Below are 5,261 nucleotides of genomic sequence, written 5' to 3' on the forward strand. Positions count from 1 at the left end.
ACACACACTCTCTCTCTCTCACACACACACACACACACACACACACACACTCACACACAGACTCACACACACACACTCTCACACTCACACACACTCAAACTCACACACACACACACACACACACACACACACACACACACACACACACACACACAGTGACGATGCTCCTCTGAGATTTGTTCATGGAATATATTCCTCTCACAGATGTGGACGCATGTCAGGTCAAATGGTCCTGATCTGAGATGGTTTGACTCTCATGTGTGTCATTAAAAATGTGAGTAGAATTATAGCAAATGAGAATCCTGGTTCAGGTGCCAAAACCACAGAAAAACAGCCACACTTGCCTACAGAACAAATCAATTAAACCCCTCAGTGATTAAAAGTGTACAGAGAAATCATATTGATGATGTTAGAAGCATGTAAACGGTATATGCAATCACTGTAATCTTATTTCTTTAAAACTCACCAAACCTTAATAAAATCAATTTGTTTATTTCCTCATTAGTGATCTGTATCTTCATAATAACATTGACTCCGGAAGTGACTCATTTGGACGACAGATCATTGTTTATAAAATGACATGATTAATGAAACCGACAGAAGCAATATTATTGATCAGGGTCTCATCCAGATCTTGTCACATAGAGCAAATAGTTAATGTTGAACCGGCATGAATTGAAAATGAATGATAAATGATCTGATTTAAAATTCAGTTTAGATTCACTTCGGTGTTGTTATTGTTAATTAAAACTAAAACTGGTTATTGTTAATTGAAATAAATCTGAAATAAGCTAAAATGTAAATATTAGATGTAACGGGTACATCAAAAAACCTCAAAGAAAATGTATTTGGCCACTAAATGAAATAAAATATATAAGTACTAAAATGACTATAACTGGAATAAAAATTTTTATCTAAATAGAAACAATAAAAAACAAAAACTAATAAAATGTCAAAAGCACATAACGATATTACTAAAACTTAAACTAAAATTATAAGGAAAGGAAAAAAAGTTAAAAAAATTACTAAATCTGAAATAAAAATAAATGTTAAAAGAAAACTAAAACTAATAAAAATGTCAAAAGTGTGTAATAAAATTACTAAAACTTAAAATAAAATAAAAAAGAAACCTAAACTATAAAATAAAAATAAACTATTAATAAATACTATAATATTACATAAGCAAAAATACTAAAAAAAAAACACTGATTCAGTTGTTTATACTGACTGTTTCTTTATTTTGTGTATTTTCTGAGCCATTGCATTTTTATTATAATCTTTATTTTCTCTTATTCTTTTCAGTTCTTTCATAACACAGGAGCTGCTCAAAAATGGGCTTCATCTAAGTTAGCAACAATGTCTTTGTTTATATTAAATCCGTATCTATCCATAAGTGTCATGAATAAATAAATAAATGAATAAATAAACGATCAGACCTTATAAATACACCGCCTCAGGCACTGATCCGGTTTTGTGGCAGTAAGCGGATCAGTCTTGGTAGCTTTCGCCGTTATTAAACAGCCCCAGAGAGAGAAAACAGACAAGTACAGGTTAATGAGGTTAATGCTGGAACTTGCTCAGGATGATAACCTACCAGCAGTTAAAACTAACCCACCCAACCCTCCTCTAACCCTAACTAACTAACTAATGAGAGGTGGCTCATATTTTCAGGACACCCGTTACGGTACTTTGATATGGTGTTACAGAATAATTTCCATATTATTTACTTCAAAACTCATTACGTTTAGTGTTGTCTGTTGTTTTTTGATTCTCTTTCAGTCAGGAAATGCAGTGAGTCGTTCACAACATTTGAGAATACAGCTCTACTGATGCATCTCACCAGGGTTTGGATTAAACAAAGTACTGTAGAACACAATAAAGCAATAAGCCCGTGAAGCCGTGGTTTACAGTGAATTTATAACCGCTAAGAGGTGTTGTTCGATACGATGCGAAGTGGAGTCTAAAACCCCCTTAGCTGTTATAAATTCACTGTAAACCACGGCTTCACGGGGCTTACTGCTTTTATAAAACGGTTATTCCATATACGTAGTAAGGTTTCACAAAATAAAACAGAGCAAATAAAGTGTAATGATATTAATAAAAACAGTATTCTTCCACCAAACAATGTAGCTCCTCAGAAACAGTTGTGGTTGCTACAAAGTGGTTGCCGAGCAACACACAAACGTAAACAAAGGTGTATGTTACTTTATAGAGTCATTTACAACAGCTTCGAACGCGGCTCAGCCAATCAGAGTCAAGCACCGGAACTATCCGTTTTATAAATACTTATGATTGACAGGTTATTGATTTGAGAAGCGAAGGCATTGATGCATTGACTGCAGCACTAAATCAGCCTCATGCTTGTGCCAAGAGAAACACGAGCGCTCTTTTATCCTCACTTTCAACTCGAAATAGATCTTCTAATGAATCTGAAGATGCTGTTTTTTACTGTTTTAATTGGAACACATTTGCATCTATGAGCCGTTGCCATGGCGATGCCGTGAGGAGACGAGCTTGTTTGGGCTGGTTAGTCACACCACTTAATAAACTATTGAACCTGACACAGAGCACTCATCTTCGTCATGTGTCACATCACTGTACAGGGTTTTTAGCAACTTTGAAGGCATAGTTCACCCAAAAATGAACATTCTGTCTCGTTTACTCATCCTCAGGTTGTTCCAAAGCTGTATGATAAAAGAAGATATTTTGAAGTATGTTGCTACTTGTACTGTGTCAGACTTAATGGAGCTTGTCACAGCACTTACTGTACATACTGATGCTCTCTTGTTAGTTTTGATTGCTTCTATTGTCCTCATTTGTAAGTCACTTTGGATAAAAGCGTCTGCTAAATGACTAAATGTAAATTATGAGAATACATTTACTCCAAGCCACTGGTGATTCTGGACTTTTCTTTGCAGCTGAAATCTTCAGTTCAACAATAAACCTACAAAGACAGACATAAAGATGTGTGTCGTCTTAAGAACATTAACATGCACATCTTCAAAGCTTCTTTGCACCTTCACTGAAATTAGGTGTCGAGGCAATTTTCACTGTGAAATTGCTAGTAAATTTATTTAATTAATTACAATTAATTACACAAAGAAACAGCAAGTAACACACTGAATTAAATGCTTTGAGTAATAGTGTACACATGTACTTATTCTCTTTTTTGTGTGATGCATATTTGTTTAATGTGTAAAACCATTAAATGAGTTTATGTCCATCCTGTTATATTGGCGCTTCTTAAGCGTGTGCCGTAAATCACATGACCTGATAAAAGTGACATCATTTCCTTGGAGTGAAAATGAATCCAGGAACAAATGAAGTCTTAGTCATAAACTTTTCTCTCTTTTCCTCATTTTTAGAAATCGTATCTATTAGTGTAAAACCCAACTTGTCCACCCTGTTGAGTCAGTTTGTAATGGAAATGAAAATGTTATACAGTGGGTACGGAAAGTATTCAGACCCCCTTCAATTTTTCACTCTTTGTTATATTGCAGCCATTTGCTAAAATCATTGAAGTTAATTTTTTTTCCTCATTAATGTACACACAGCACCCCATATTGACAGAAAAACACAGAATCGTTGACATTTTTGCAGATTTTTTCCGTACCCACTGTATAAAGTTCTTGCTATATCTTCTGCTAGCCAGTAATGGGCTTCAGTGGTTTAAACGTCTGCAGTGTAGAAATGTCCTGTAACAGGGTGGACAGACTGAAATATTAGCTCAGGATTATTAGGTTATTGTTATAGTTTGAGGTCCATATCTGCTCAATCCACCGAATGACCCAGAACACAGATGATTTTCTTTTTTCTACTGTTTATTTATCTTTTTTTTATTTTTTTTATAAAAAAGCAAAACAAACAAACAATATGTGAGCCTGCAGCACAAAAGCAGTGTTAAGTCGCTGGGGTATATTTGTAGAAATAGCCAACAATACATTGTATGGGTCAAAATTATAGATTTCTCTTTTATGCCAAAAATCATTAGGATATTAAGTAAAGATCATGTCCCATGAAGATATTTTGTAAATTTCCTACCGTAAATATATCAAAACTTAATTTTTGATTAGTAATATGCATTGCTAAGAACTTCATTTGGACAACTTTAAAGATGATTTTCTCAATATTTAGATTTTTTTGCACCCTCAGATTCCAGATTTTCAAATAGTTGTATCTCAGCCAAATATTGTCCTATCCTAACAAACCATACATCAATGGAAAGCTTATTTATCCAGCTTTCAGATCATTGACCCTTATGACTGCGTTTTGTGGTCACATATGATAAAGATAAACTGGATTTGACAGTATCGGAGAGAGATGAAAAACACCTACATACACATACATGTGAAAACATTATCAAATCCAGTATTTAATAAGTTAAAATTAAAATAAAATAAAAACAGCAGATAGATGGTCAGTGTGACTGACGGCTGATTTTCTAAGAGCTAGGTCATCTGAAGTTGTTTGTGAGGTTCATCAGTTATTCATCCGCGTGTCCATCACCAGCAGATGGCATGATCAGATCAGATGTGTGTGTGTGTGTGTGTGTGTGCGGTCCTCCTGCGGAAACACTCCACTTCTGGTGTGAAACAGTGTTTGCAGGGCAGGGCAGCGGCTGATAGAGGAACTCACACCATCTGCAACAAACATGAAGAACGTCTGAGTCCAAACTCACAGCAGATCAGCATTATATCCATCTATATTTACAAAAGTCACCATGACTGAGAGCTGTCACACAGGTAAGAGAGTTTAACTTTAACTAACCTAAAGTCTTATTACTGACAGACTGCTCTGTCCTCATCACTGTCTGTATTTCCATGGCAGGTTGTTCTTGCAGATGATTTATTGTTTATTGGTAATGTTTTATTGATCTGCACTTTACATCAAAACACCAGCAACCAGAAAGATAGATTTAATGCAGGTTATAGATATATTTAAACGGCAAGTTACTCTTTACTGTATCTTATATCTGTTGAGTTTGGTTTTTATATTAATTATTATTATTTTTGAATAATGTTAATGTATTTTTGAATTCTTTCATGTAACACAGCTGAAATATTATCTGACAGATGATCTGGTGTCAAATACTGACCGCCAGCTTCTTTATTTCGTATCTGCTGGTGTGATTTCTTGTAGATCAGCTCATGTTTCTGTCCTCTGAGGCGTGTTTGGATGCTCGTATCTGAAGTGAAACACACACTCACACACACACACACACACACACACACACACACACACACACACACACACACACACAC

This window comes from Sinocyclocheilus anshuiensis, unplaced genomic scaffold (assembly GCF_001515605.1).
Source record: "Sinocyclocheilus anshuiensis isolate Anshui unplaced genomic scaffold, SAMN03320099.WGS_v1.1 scaffold3329, whole genome shotgun sequence".
Classification (NCBI taxonomy): Eukaryota; Metazoa; Chordata; class Actinopteri; order Cypriniformes; family Cyprinidae; genus Sinocyclocheilus; species Sinocyclocheilus anshuiensis.